Source organism: Leopardus geoffroyi, chromosome B2 (assembly GCF_018350155.1).
Source record: "Leopardus geoffroyi isolate Oge1 chromosome B2, O.geoffroyi_Oge1_pat1.0, whole genome shotgun sequence".
Classification (NCBI taxonomy): domain Eukaryota; kingdom Metazoa; phylum Chordata; class Mammalia; order Carnivora; family Felidae; genus Leopardus; species Leopardus geoffroyi.
In genome coordinates this window covers 146355847-146371601 of record NC_059332.1, presented here as the reverse complement: position 1 = coordinate 146371601, position 15755 = coordinate 146355847, and the positions used below count along the sequence as shown (strand labels likewise).

At 35.3% G+C, this 15755-nt stretch overlaps 1 protein-coding gene across 1 annotated transcript in view; it reads right to left on the bottom strand.

Annotated features, from left to right (window-relative positions):
- Window positions 1-15755, bottom strand: part of PACRG (parkin coregulated) — a 510247-nt gene that overhangs the window by 455525 nt on the left and 38967 nt on the right. The gene's annotated exons all lie outside the window — the stretch shown is intronic.

Genomic DNA, 15755 nt, shown 5'->3' with positions numbered 1-15755 from the left:
CATCTATGCTCTTAACCTGTAAAACACACCCTGCTTTCCATGCTCGCTCATGACTCATCTTCTTTCCAAGCTTGCCATTACTGCCCTTGCTTCAAATTGCATATTACACCCTGCACTCCTTCATCTTCCTTCTAGAGCAGAGTACTGGATGGTAAAATTTAAATCAGAAGGATGCTATTAACTTAAATAATTTAAGTGAGGCAAAAAGCACCAGGGGGGGACTAGTCTGAAGGAAAGGGAAGACAAATACAACTGACATTCATTAATTCCTTAAATACATATTTATGGAGCATTTGTTGTTCTAGATTCCAGGCACTAACTGCCTGGACAGGTAAGATCTCTGCTCTCCTGGAGATTATTCTGGAAGGATCAAGCGATGGATAATGTGTGTTTAAAGTAAGGATAAGAGTAGATATTAGAAGACATTGGTCTGACATATTTGAAAATTTATATGTAAGGTAGGGAAGAAAAGAGGGACAGGTCAAAGGTGATGGTAAGATCTTAAACCTGGGACATGACCTACAGAAATAGGGACGTTAACATAAGCACAAAACAAACGAGAGTCAGAGCAGGAGAAAAAGAGAAAATGTTTTCAGTTTGGTTTTCTTTCCTTGCAAGTACACATATACAATCAAAGTATCTATAGAATAATGATTGTTTCCGCTATAAATCTCACATTCACTATAAAACATATCTTAAAGTGTGTGAAATTGTAAGGATCGTATATATATAGATTGAAAGCAACATGCGAATTCTACCTCACTATGATACATTCTACAAGAAAAAAGCTAGTTAGAAATATGTTCATTTACACTAATAAAAAATTCAGCTACATCTTTAAATGTGTATGTTTCTCCTCAGGAAAACTGTCTGGACAATACACAATAATACAGGCCTAAGGTTTTGTAAGTGGTCAGTCTTGTCATTTTATTAGAGCTATCTAATCAAACGCAACTCAGTATTTTAAAAGTGCAAAGTAATTTAAAAGACTTTTTCAGATCTCTTGTGGCTTTAAGTTGTCTTTTGATACATGGCAGGATCAACACAGATCTAGATAAGACTACTCTTAGAGACATTTTAATGTTAAAGTGCCATTCTTCCAAAAAGCAATTTATATCTTCAGCCTACTTAAGAATGTATAATAAATTTCATGCAGAGGGAAAATCAGGTTTACAAGGTATTGAGGAAAGAGAAATATATGGTAGGACTTAAAAAGGGCAGTACAGATGATTAATGAGCCAGGAAGGTTGATTTATGAGGAAAGATTAAAAGAATTAACTATGTATGGAATGACTAAGTAAAAAAAAAAAAAAATATATATATATATATATATATATATATATATATATGAGAAAATTATTTCGCTTGTTATAAAACAATGGAACACTCCATAAGGATATTTAAAACTGGACTGGAGAAGGGGAACTATACAAGAGCCTGAAAGTCTAGGAGTGTGCACGTCTGAATTATTCAGTTTAATGGCATACACGTTTTTAATCCCAGTCCCTGTGGTAACACATCATTGCCAACTCAGGAACATTTAGTTCATGCTACCATTATACAAAGGGAAGAAAGATTTTTTTCAATCACGTTGCATCAAAATCACCTAAAGATCATTTATGTATATTTTGCTACTTTAAAAAATCATACAAAAGCATAATCTCTAAGCAGATAAAACAGAATTGCCTACTACATGAGATATGGTTCTAATATTAATATATTATGATTGGGAAATGGTAGACAATCAATGCTAAAGGCTAATGTTATGGTAAACTTTTTTCCTCCACATGCAGACAGAAATATAGGTTTGGAGGCCATGATTCAAATCATGCGGAATTACAATCAAGCTCTTCCTTCGATACTTTTAAGAGCGTCTAAATGAACATTAACTCTCTCTGGCCAATCATTTTGGTATAGTCATCTCACCGTGTCTATAGGAAGAAATAATTAGTGCAAATTCACAGGAAGTTATTTCCTCTTGAAGGAAGTCCAAGAGACTTATGAGAACAGTCTCAATTAATATCTAAGAAGAGCCTGGAGCCTGTTTCTGATTCTGTGTCTCCCTCTCTCTCTGCCCCTCCCCCGTTCATGCTCTGTCTCTCTCTGTCCCAAAAATAAATAAACGTTGAAAAAAAAATTAAAAAAAAATAAATAAAAGTTTAAAAAAAAATATCTAAGGACATGTTGAAAAATAATTACAGTCCTTTATGTAAATTAATGTATGATATTCATATGATTTGAAATGAACCTATTTAATCCTCAAAGAGTTAAACATAATTTGGTGTAAGAGAGCTCATCCTGTAATGTAACTAAGAAAAAATTTGAGACAGTAGGCATTCCTTTTTATCTCTATAAAGAAAAACAGGCTTACTGAAGCTTGTATCTTGAAAATCAACATGATTATGGATTTTTATGGTGATTTTCATTGATTTTTCCCTTCAAAAGGTGAGTTTCTAGTCTCTTATAAAAATAAACTTGTTCACATATTAGATGTATCCATAATTATGCTACACAACTAAATTAAAAAAATTAGATATTTCATCAAGACTTCGTTACCTAGTGCTAGAGGAACTAACAACTGTCTGATAGAAATATTACAAGAATCATTATAGCAAAGCTCAAGGATCAATTATTCTGAAAATTGTCCTAAGCTTTTAAAAGTTATGAAGTTATCTCTTGTTCATCCAACGATCAAAAGAGGGGAAAAATATATTTTCTATTCTTTTAGATTGCTTGCAAAAGCTGACATATCTTAAGTTTTACAACAAAACAAAAGATCAAATATTTGCTTCAATAAATTTTTTTAATTCTCATTTCAAAATTTTAAAAATTCAGGGTACTTGTCCAACACTGACATTGAACTAGCTTTAATAAGTTACAAAACAAAGAACAAGCATCTTTATATCTCCCAACACCAGAACATTAAGGTTTGTGTTTCCTTTCTAAATCTTGTCGTTTTGTTTTTTCAAAAATAATTATAAACATAATAACATGGACAACAGCATGTTGATTACTTGTAATCATAGCCAAATATTTAATATAAGCCTCAGAAATACATACTCTCTTTTCCTAGGCATACACACACACACACACACACACACACACACACACACACACACATATGACTACATATACATGTTAGGCCTCCTGCTAGCTTTTCTTCACAAGGGTTTAGAGAAATTAGAACCTTAAAAAAAAAAAAAAAAAAAAAACAACTCAGTACAATTCCATCAGTCAAACATAGGGTATTAATCTAAGAAATTTGCTGACACAAGGAAACATAAAGTGCTCGTTATTAAAGACTGCCAATATTTTGTAGCTTCTCCACCAGGTAATAAAACTCTAAGTACTGAGTACATCAGCAGCCCTAATAAAATTGGTAGGTCTTCTCCGTCTGACAGAGCAAGGAATAAAACACACATGAGCTACCCATAAATGAATAACCTAATATCAATCACCTCTCTGTTATCATGCAAAAGTAAGAGCAGATCACATACTTCTTTTTCTTCCTAGTATAAACTATTGCTCATGGCAGAAATTTCAGTATTTCTACTTGTAACACTGCTACTCTTTTATGTCATTTAAAATGTCTTTTGGAAATTATGACCAATATATAGTTCATTGTGCACTATATTTGATTTAACATAACTCTGTGCTAACAATGCATTTGATTTCTTTTTTAATGAAGTCTAAGTTAACCTAAGTGATACAATGCCATTGATAAATTTTATGAACTTTGTTCATACTGGATCCTTGAACCATTCCAAAACACTCAAAAATGAGAGGGAACATTTTAACAAAAATTGCATCAGTGCAAAAAACACTTGGTGCTATAATAATCAAAACCCCCAATCAACTTTTATTGTGTGAAACCCATTAAGATTTTGTTTCTTCTGATCAAAGTCCAAAGCATATATCCCTGCCTTCTACTTGATCATTCTGGGAATCAGCTCCCTCTACACTGTGACTCTACCCTTTTCTAGGACCTAGGAATTCTCTCTGTTAAGTCAGCTGATGGGCAGGAGAGAGAAAGAATAAATGATGGCATATTCAAGGTTTCCAGGGACCATACCAGGAATAACATAATTTGTTCCCCCATACATTCCATTGGCTAAAACTCAGTAAAATAGCACTTCTAGCTACAAGGAGGTTGACAAATGTAGTCTAACTTTTGGCTCAGAAACATGAGAAAATGGGTTTTGTAAGAGTCTAGTCTTTGCTAACTAGTCTTTGCTAAAATCCACATGTTTCATTGCCAAATCTCTCCTTCTCTCTTCTTTTCACCCATAGGTTATGGTCTCCATAGACACAACCCAATGTCCCACCCAAGCATGGTATAAAGCTCATAGCTGAGGATATTTGAACAATGTGGCACATATTAACTCAAAGGGGAGCTTACCTGCTCATTGGTACACTTATATATGATGGTGGATCAGGACAAGCTAGCCACAATGAATATGTCCACTGAGGAAAGTGAAAATAGAGATACAGCAGTCCTTGCCAAGAAGTCATCGTGAGAGCCCTCTGTCATGGTAGTGGCAGAGATTCCTTGTTTAGGACGTGATCCTGCTCTCTGGAGGAACCTCCATCCCACACTCTCCTCCAGGGGTCCTGGGCCCACCGTTGAGGATTTTCCTACGTGTTTGTTATCCTACATGAGATGTTGGACGTACAACATCAGACTTGGGAATGCAGCTTCTCTGGGAGCTGCACAGCTTTCACAATTTGCTTCTTGGTTTTCCACTTTAAGGATACATGTGTTTGCATAAGGAATTAACAGGCTAAGACTTTTGTAGTCTTACCTCATGGTTTTATTACCAGTATGATCCCAAATATTGTGGACTTATGTGTTTCCTTCTGGGCAATTTCTTTCTAGTTAGCTAATAACCACAGCTAAAGATCTCTCCTACTGCTACTTCTCTAGCCTGAGGTATTCCCTTGCTTTCTTGTCCTTTCCTTGTGCATGTGCATGTGTGTATGTGTATGTTAACATAATTGTGGCTACTCTAACGCTATCTGAAAACCCATTGGGAGAGTCATATATGCAATTTGATCTAGGCTACAGGGCTCCATCAGATTATTTCACTGAGATGTTTCACTAGCCCTTTGTATCTAAGAACTTTCTCAAGCATATTTATTAGTATTTGGTATCAAGAAGCAGTTGCATTTTACAAACCTGTATGAATTTTGATCACTGAAATTTCTCCATTGCCATTTTTCTCTGCTGAGAAATGAGCTAATTCGTGCCTGATCTCACCTCTTTCTTAGAACACCTTGCTGAAGGCCAAGAATAGCCACAAAAATTATTATTCTGTGCCCTTACAAGCTGTTCCCCAGGGCCACAGCCTCAGTAGGTATTAAGTTTGCCTTCCGAATTACCACAATCGACATTAAATGTTTTTTCACAGAACCTCAGTATTGCTCAGTCTTTCCACGTGCTATAACTTTTCTCTGCTTCCCAGTCACTAAGTCATCAACACATATTTTTAGTTTTTACTGTTGTTATGGTATCACCCTACTCTAGAACCGACTTCTGAATTTCCGTATTAGAGAAACACTATTTTCTATCACACACACACACAACAAAGAACAAAACAAAACAAAACAAAACAAAACAAAACAAAACAAAACAAAAATCTCAGTGGCCTAAAATGATGAAACCTACTTCACTGAGTACAAAAAGTCCAATGTAGGTATTCCTGCTTGTGGGTAGCCTTTAAGTGTAATCCTCCCATCTTTTGGGTCTTCCTTCCTCTAAGACCTTGTAGTACTTTCCATCCAAACAAGGAGATAGAGAAACTGAGATAAGATGACCATGGGTGGGGATTTTTAGAACAAGGGCTAGAGGTGGTATTCATTAGGACTTAGTAACATGACCTTCTTAACCTCAGTCAGAAAGAAAGAGGTTTACTGAGCTCCTGAGACATTGTTGAATGATGAATACAACAAAGCTCCACTGAAGGACATAAATGAAGACTTGAGAAAATAAAGATTCAAATCTTGTTTTTCTGTGGGAAGACTCAATAGTCTCTATTTGCTATTTTCACTTGATTAATCTGTAAAGCCAATATAATTATAATCCAACTGATGAAATGCTTAAGGAACTTAGCCAAATGATTTCAAATTTATAATAAAGAGTAAAATATATTAATAATGGTGAGGTTGGCTGGGAAGACGGTGGAGTAGGAGGACGCTAAGCTCACCTTGTCCTGTGGATACAACTGGATAGCACACATATCAGCATAAATAAAACAGGAAATCACCTGAATACTGACAGAACTGACTCTAAAATAAAGGCAGGGAAGAGGCCACATAGAAGAAGGTAGGAAAGGCAAAGGTGTGGTCTGGGAGCAAAATGGACTATGGCTGTCCTTGGTGGGGAGGGAGCCTGTGGCACCAAGTAGGGCAGAAAAAGACTTTCACACTGGGTAGCCCCCAAACAGGGAAGATGAATCTCCATAGATTTTGTCTTTGAAAGTGATAGGGCCAAATTTTGTGAGTTCTTAAAACCAGCAGGACTTAAAGCTTAAAATTTTAAAACTAGGCAGACTCTGCCCTTGAGAGCCTGAATGGCATTAAGAAGCAGAATCTCTGCCCTTACAGAGACAACATGACAAACACCCCCTGCAGATACAGCTATAGAACCAGCAGTTTGAAAAACACTAGGGGCAGATGGGAGGGAGAGTGATTTGCTCATCTCAGAGCATAGCACAGGGACACAGAGATCATGGGGAGACAACTCAAGGAACAAAAAAGCTGGCAGATGCCATTTCACTCCCCCACACCCCAGCATAAACAATGGCTTATCTGCGGGAACCAAGAACATATTAACACTTGTTACCTACCTTGGTGTAACCTGTTTACACCAAGCCCTGCCCCTTTGTGCTTCAGGGGATCTGCCTGCTCAGTCACCTGCACTGGAATCCCAGTGTTGTGGGCCCCTCCCGCAGAAGACCAGAGCAAACCCTGCCAACACCACATCTCCTGACCTGTGTGTTTTGTGGGACTGCAGTTATGGTAGTGGTAGGGGCAGGTCTCATTTCACAAGCATATCACCACACACCTTGCCACCCACAATAAGCAAAGAGATACTCTGCAGACAACTGGATTGAAGGAAAAAGAGGCCAATGCTCAAGAGCAGAGCACATGCAACCCACATAGGAGACATTCCCTGAAATCCCAGGCCCTGGAGAACAGGGGACACTGCATTGCAGGGCACTACAGGGCCTCTTCTTTATAAGACTATTATCATTAAGAGCAAGAGAAATAGCTGACTTTCCTAACACACAGAAAAAGATACAGAAAGTCAGACAAAATAAGGAGACACAGAAACATCTCCCAGATAGAAAAACAGGATCAAACCACAGCAAGAGACCAAATTGAAATGGATATAAGTAATATGCCTGATAGAGAACTTTAAGTAATGATCATAAAGATACTAAGAGTGGATGGAGGATATCAGTGAGACTCTTAACACAGAGGGAAAACGGAACTAATCAGAGATGAAGAAAATGATAGATGAAACTAAAAATACACTTGATGGAATAAACAGGCTAGATGAAGCAGAGGAACAAATTAATGACCTGTAAGATAAAATAATAGAAAGTAACCAAGCTGAGCAAAGGAAAGGAAGGAAAATTATGCAAATTGAGAATAGTCTTAGGAAACTCAGTGACTCCATCAAGTGTAATAACATCCATATTTATAGGGATCTCAGAAGAAGAGCAAGATAAGGGGATAGAAAATTTATTTCAAGAAACAATAGCTGAAAACTTCCCTTATCTAGGGAAAACAAAACAAAACAAACAGATATCCAGATCCAGGAAGCACAGCGATCACCCCCTAAATTCATTCCAAGGAGGTCCACACCCAGACACAGAGTAATTAAGATGGCAATAGGCAGCAATACAGAAAAACAAAAAATTAAAAGCAGCAAGAGAAAAGAAGACAGTTACACACAAGGGAAATCCCATAAGGCTATCAGCAGATTTTTCAGCAGAGACTTTGCAGGGCAAAAGGGAGTGGCATGATATATTCAAAGTGCTGAATGAGAAAAATCTGCAGCAAAAAATATTCTATCCAGCAAACTTATCATTCAGAATAGGAAAGATAAAGAGTTTTTCAGACAAGTAAAAACTAAAGGAGCTTATGACCACTAAACCAGCCCTACAAGAAATATTAAAGGGGAATCTTTGGGTAAAAAAGAAAACTGTGAGTCAGGGTATGAAGAGTAAAAATCCCAAAAGCAGTAAAAATAAATATTTCTGTAAAAATCATAAAATAAAAAGATGTACAATATGACACTATATACCTAAAACTTGGCAGGGAGAGAGGGTAAAGAATGCTTTTTTCTTTTTTTTTAAGAACAGGTTTAAACTTGGGCAATATCAACTTAATATAGACCGCTATATGTAGAAGATTTTACATAAAAACCTAATGATAAACACACAAATCAAAACCAGTAACAGACATGCAAAGAATGAAAAGAAAGGGATCCAAATATATCACTAAAGAAAGCCAACAAACCATGAAAGAGAGCATGAGAAAAAAGGATCAAATAAAATCTATAAAAACAACCGCAAAAATAAGTAACAAAATGGCAATAAATAAATATCTACAATAATTACTTTTAATGTAAATGGACTAAATGTTCCAATTAAAAGACATGGGGCAACAGAATAGAGAAAAAAAGACCCATCTATGTGCTGCCTATGAGACTCATTTCAGGCCAAAAGACATCTGCAGAATTAAATTGAGAGTATGGAAAAACATTTGTCATGTAAATGGGTGCCAAAAGAAAGTCAGGGTAGCAAGGCTTATATAGGACAAAACAGACTTTGAAACAAAGACTGTAACAAGATACAAAGAAGGACACTATATTATAATAAAGGGGACACTTGAACAAGAGGATATAAGAATAGTAAATATTTATGTACTCAACATGAAAGAATCCAAATACCAAAAACAGTTATTAACAAACATGAAAGAAATAATCAATAGTAATATAATAGTAGGTGACTTTAAAACCCCACTTACATTGATGGAGAGATCATCCAAACAGAAAATCAAAAAAAGAAAGAGTGGCTTTGAATGACACACTGAACCAAATGGACTTAACAGACATATTGAGAACAGTCTATCCTAAAACAACGGAATATACATTCTTTTCGAGTGCACTTGGAACATATTTCAGAATATATCACATATTGGGCCATAAAACAAATCTCAACAAATTCAAAAATATCAAACTCATACCATGCAGCTTTTCTGACCAGAACACTAGGAAACTAGAAACCAACTTCCCTCTAGAAGAATGTACTTGATTTTGAGTCCCTCTAACAGAATATGATTGTAAATATTTCCTTTATACTCTTGTCAACAATTGATATTATCAGTAATGCATTTTGACAACTGGTGAATAAGAAATGGCATCTCCTTATCTTATGTCTCCAAAGTAGAGATTGGTTAAGTACATTATTCCCTTAAAGTGGAATTCTAAACAACCACTAAAAATTATAAGTTAATTATTCACATAGAGGAAAGTTTGATAATAGGTTTCAAAAATTATGTAAATATCCAGCAATAATAACTCTAGGAATTTATATTAATGAGATGTTTGGAAAGTTCACAGAGATGCATGTACAAGTATTATTATTATATCACATTTTAAAATACAGAAACACTATGAAATGCCTCTAAGGATTGGTTAAGTAGATTATGCCCTTAAAGTGGAATTTTAAACAACCACTAAAAATTATGTTAATTATTCACATAGAAAGAGGTGCCAATACCTAGTAATGAATGAAAAACATCATATACAGTATTATTTCATCTACTAGTAGGATATTTGTGTATGTATGGAGGGTAGAGAAAGATGGAGAGAGGAAATAATGATAACTTGTGGAAGAATACTTATAAATATCAAGAGTAAACTTTTATGTAGTCTAAATAGATCGCTCTTTTTCCCAGACAATGGTTGCCTAGAACCTGGATGTATTAAATGTTGAAAGTGGTTATTTTTGGGTGTGAATCTAGGTAATTTTTGTCTTGTGTTAACTTTAAGTATGAGGTTAGTGGAAAATTATTGGATTTGATTTAGAAGCTCTCTATCTGCTGCTATGTAATTGTGTGATTTCCAGTAGGGTTATTAAATCATATGAGCTTGGACTTACTCAACTGTAAAACTGAGATAATAATGCCTATCTCACAAACTTGTAAGAGTTAAATCAGATAAAATATTTAAAAGCTCTCAGCATTTCCATTTAAATTAATTTTTAGAATATTTTTTCCTAAGAGTTCCCTTCCATAAAAGCATTTGACAAAAATTATTTCTGGATTTACACAAACTTTGGGATAAAACTTTGGGATAGAAAACTTTGAATTAAGTTGCTATGGCTCATTTTTCCAGAACACTGTCGCCCTTAACTAGGGAAATCTCCCTTAACTAGGCAATTTGGCAAAGTTGTACAGCCAAATAATATAAATAAAGTGCAAATGTGCATAGACAGTGCCAGTTAAACAATTACTAAAATAATATTGTACTTTAACCTTGTGAAGTGTATGGTATTGGAAAATTGACTTTTAGAGAAAGTGCTATGTATTACAAAGAAAAAATTTCAAATCTAAATTCTCTAAGTAATAGTTGGCTAACTCGTATAGCTTAAATTCTCCTCTCTAAAATATAGGGCATTATTTATCCCCTACTTCGAGAAAATACAATTCAGAAAACATTATGCTTGAATCAACACATATTTCAAATCTTTTACAATAGAGGATGTTTGTTATGATAACTGGACGCTTTTGCTCTTTTATTTCTTTATTTATGTTTTATTTTAGCTCATCACCTTTTCCACTCCTAATGTTATTGGGTTTTTTGCACACTTTGTTTAGCATTAATCTGCTGATGAACAAATAGTTTGACCCAGAATACAGCCTATCTTGATAAGTGTTACACATTCACTCAAAAAGAATGTGTAGTCTAATGCTGTTTGGTGGAGTGCTTTATAAACGTCAATTAGGTCAAGTTGATTGTCAGTATTGTTTGAGTCATCTTTGCTATTATTAATTTTCTGTCTACTGTTTCATTCATTATTGAGAAAAAGATGTTGAAATCTCTATCATTGTGGATCTGTGCATTTCTCCATACGAATCTATCAGTTTTTGCTTAATGTTTAGGACTGTCATGCCTTCTTGATGAAATAATCCCTTCCTTATTATAAAATGACCCTTTTTATTCTTGGTATTATTCTCTGTTCTGGTATTTATTTTTTTGATATTAGCCACTGGGGCTGTATTTTCACTAGTGTTAGCATGTTATATCTTTTCTCATCCTATTAAACTGTACTCTATGTATGTCTCTATCTTTGTAGTATGCTTCTTGTAGGCAGGACAGAGTTGAGACTTGATTTTAAATCCAATCTGATAATTATTGCCTTTTCATGGGGGTTTTTAATCCATTTACATTTAATATGATTATTGATATTGATGGGTTTAAATATACATATTACTATTCTTCTGTTTCCTTTTTGTTCCTTTTCTTTCCATTTTTCTGGAAATGATTAATGCCTTTGAATTACTTGAAAACTGTTAATTGCTGTTTTTACATCCTCTTTTTGGCTTATTAGTTATAATTATTATTATTTTAGTGGTTGCTTTAGGGTTTAAAATAAATATTTGAAATTCATCCCTGTCTACTTTCAAGTGATAATATACTACACATTATGTATAGTATATAAAACCTTCCCAACATGTACTTCCTTTACTCCTCTTTGGCCCTTTATGCTATTGTAGTCACAGATTTTATTTCTACTTATGTTACAACTCCTAAACCACATTTTTACTTTTTAAACAAATTAATTGTAAAGATTTAAATAGTGAAAATATTAGATATGACCTAAAATAGAGAAATAAAGTATATTTACTCTTATAGCTTCTGTTTCTGTTTTCTCCATTCCTGTGCATAGATCCAGTTTTCCTCTGGTTTCATTTTCTTTCTGTTTGAAGGATTTCTTTTAAAATTTCTTTTAGTGAATGCTGATGAAAAAAATTTCAACTTATGTGTGTCTGCCTTTCACCTTCATTTTTGAAACTATTTTCTTAGGGTAAAGATTTATAAGTTGACTTGTTTGTTTGTTTGTTTAAAGATATTCCTCCACTGTTTTATAGCCTGGATTTTTTTTTCACATAAGAAAACATCTTCTTTCCTCTGTCCATAATGTGTCATTTTTCCCCTATAACTTCTTAAGATTTTCCTGTTACTTGTGTTAAGCCTTGGTGAAGTTCTCTTCATGTTTCTTGTTCTTGGGTTTTACTGAACTTCTTAGATCTGTGGGTTTATAGTTTTAACCAACTTTGGAAAATTGTCAACCATTGTCTCTTCAATTATTTTGTCTACCACTCCTCTCCCTTTCACCAACTTCAATTACATATATATTAGGCCAATTCTAGCTATTTCACAGCTCATTAATGCTTTTTTCATTTTTTTTTCTTAATTTTTCTTCTTTCATGTTTCATTATGGTTATTTTCTATTGATTGCTATCTTCAAGTTCACTAATTATTTTTCCTGTAATGTCTAATCTGCCTTTAATCCCATCCAGTGTATTTGTCACCTAGGACATTATAGCTTCCATCTATAAATGTTGGATTTGGATCTTTTTATATCTTCAGTGTCTCTACTAACATGTAAGATATTTCCTCTATCTCCTTAAATATATGAAATATAGTCATAAGAACTATTTTAATATCCTATTTCTATCTTCTATGTAATTTCTAGGTCAGTTTCAATAGGTTGATTTTTCTTCTTATTTTGTGTTGTATTTTTCTGCTTCTTTGCATGTCTGGTAATTTTTTATTGGTTGCTAGATATCTTTGATATTAACTTTTTGGATACCGAAAATTTTGGATACTGAAAATTCCATAAATATTCTTAAGATTTGCCTTAACGTGCTTAATTTATTTGAGATATTTGGGATCACTTTGATACCCTTAAGATTTGTTAGATGGTCCCAAGTCATCATTTTTTCTAGTGTTCATTTAAGTGTGGGAGGACCCTCTCAGTACTCTAACCAATGTCCCTTGACTTATTAAGCTTTCCTGCTCTGTCTGTTGGGATCAGAAACTGTGTCCCCGTTGGTGAACCTTGGTCACATTTCATCTTATCCTTCCAGGTGGTCCTTTCAAAGCTTCTGCCGGTTTCTTCCAGAATGCTCTAAACAGTACTCAGCAAAGCACCTGAAGGGTATCTCTACAGATCTCAGGGGTTCTCCCTGTGCATCTCTTTCCTCTCTCAGACCCTGTCCTGTGAACTCTAGCTGATTTGACTGCCTTGAGTTCCCACCTCCATTTCTTGAACTTGAGGTGGCAGCTGGGCTTTCCCTAGGCTCCTACCCTGTATTAGTCACCTTGAGGCACCATAACAAAATGCCATAGACTGGATAGCTTAAACAATAGAAATTTATTTCTCACAGTTCTGGAAGTTGAAAGTTTGAGATCAGAGTGCCACATGGTCAGGTTCTGATGAAATCACTCTTTCTGGCTTGTGGACAGTCACCTTCTTGTTGTGTCTTCACATGGCAGAGAAAGAGAGAGGGAGCAAAGTCTCTGGTGTCTCTTCCTAAAAGGTCACCAATCCCATCATGAGGGTCCTACCTTCACAACTCATCTAAACCTAATCTCCCAAAGGCTTTATGTCTCAGTATTAGGTGTTAGGGCTTCAACATATGGATTTCAGAAAGACACAAGTCAGTTTATAGCAAGCCTCCTAGAAACTTTCTCTAGGCGGTAAGCTGTGGCAATTGTAGGGCTCTCCTCATTTTTTTCCCATCTCTCAGGGGTCACTGCCCTTCATTCCTGATGCCCAGTGGGCTTTGAGTGTTATTGCTTATATATTTTGTCTGGAGTTGTTTCAAATAGGAGGAAAAATTCAGTTCCTGCGATTCCTTCTTGACTGAAAATAGACTATACATTATTTTTAAACCACATTGTTATTGATTATTGAGTTATAGCATGTAAAAATAAATACTCTTGGTGCTTATTTTAAGAGAAAAAGGGTACATTTGGCTCATGATTCTTTATCTTCTCCTTGGCCTCTAAATTACATATCGTGACATTCTTTTAGCTGGTTTACAATTGTGAATTCTGGATGAAGCTGTTACAATGCTTAAAACGGGCTGATAACAAGCCAGGAAAAGAGCAGAGGGGTAACAGGTAGTCCAAAGAAGAGACACAGTGAATGTTCTTTATCTCTCTTTGTCTCTCTCTCTCTCTCTCTCTCTCTCTTCCTTCTCCCTATATATATGTTTTGCTTACTTAAGTGTGACAGGCACACAATATTGTAATGAGAAGGACTACTATACTTTCAATAGAATCCTTTGTAACAAGACCAACCCAGCACTGTCAATAAAGCCATGTTTTTCAAGAAATAGAATGCTTCTCTTTTTTAAACACATGTAGTGTCAGAGTCTAAGAGGCCAACCAAAGCTAGGTTCCCTCTGACTGCTTAGGCAGGCCCAGGATTGGAAGGAGGCTGACAGTATCCTGCTCCATGTGTCCATTTGCTCTAGAAACCAAAGAGCTTCCTGAGAAGAAGTCAACAGATAGTCTCTTATTTCAGAGACAAAGGCAACAAAATGCTTTTTGATGGGGAGAGTCAATGTATTCTAGTATTTGCTACTTAGATTTCCTTGAGTCTCTATCTTTTCACCAGGTACCTCATGCTCAAAAGGGTATTTCCAGTTTGAGTGACTCCATGAAAGCAAAAAATGTATTCTGCTGGACCTCCAAGTTTGTACTGAATTATTTTTAACCACAAGGTACCTAAAATATGTGTAAATAAAATGGGTTGATATTTGCAAGACACCTAATATAGTACCTGATGAGTATATAAGTGCTTTGTGAGTGTCTGCTCAATAAGGGAAAATAAATACAGCACATGAACACTAGGTAGATGCTCTTTAGGCTTATAACACTTACACGACCATTCAATCAAAGCAGGTACAGGATCATGTATTTAAACAAGAAAAAGTACAAGTCCCTCTTTCCATCCCATGACATTATTTTAATGGGACAGAAGTTGTTCCACTGAAGCTGAATGAGAACTCAGAACAGGAATAGTGTGATGACTTTCTTTTTCTTTAGATTCAGCACAGCCCTGTCTCATGTACTGTGTGACAACTCAATTCTCACACCCACTTTCTCTCTTAAAACTATTGAAAAACCCTAATTTATACAGAAAACTGTGACACCAGGTTCGAGGAGTTAGTTGCCCATTTTACATATTAACAGTGCAAGCTCTGTGAGGCCTGGAACAATGACGGCTTGGCTCACAACTATATACATATGGCCCCAAATGTGTTTGGTCCAAAAGGTATGCTAAGTACGTGTGTGGTAGAAGAAAAGAAGAAAAGAAGGATGGGAAGGAAGGAGGGAGGAAACCTCTTTATTTTTCCACTAGTTTAAAGCAAGTACAGGAATGTGATAATTCAAACAAAATGTGCTTGAATAGTGTGGTAGGATTCAGTTCTAAGACAGTCATCTACAAGACACTCCAGAATATGCTAATATTAAACTTTAGATCCTAACCTCTCAAATAAAAGTAAAAACTATTTCTTTGTAAAATCACATGCAACCAAATCATAAATCCAAGGACTCACAGGGGTTTACCTTGCCAATTTTACCTAGAGTTTGCCCATAGAAGAGACTCTTAAAGAGGGATCAGGATTTGCTCAAATGTGCAACAGAACGTTGAACCAGAGAA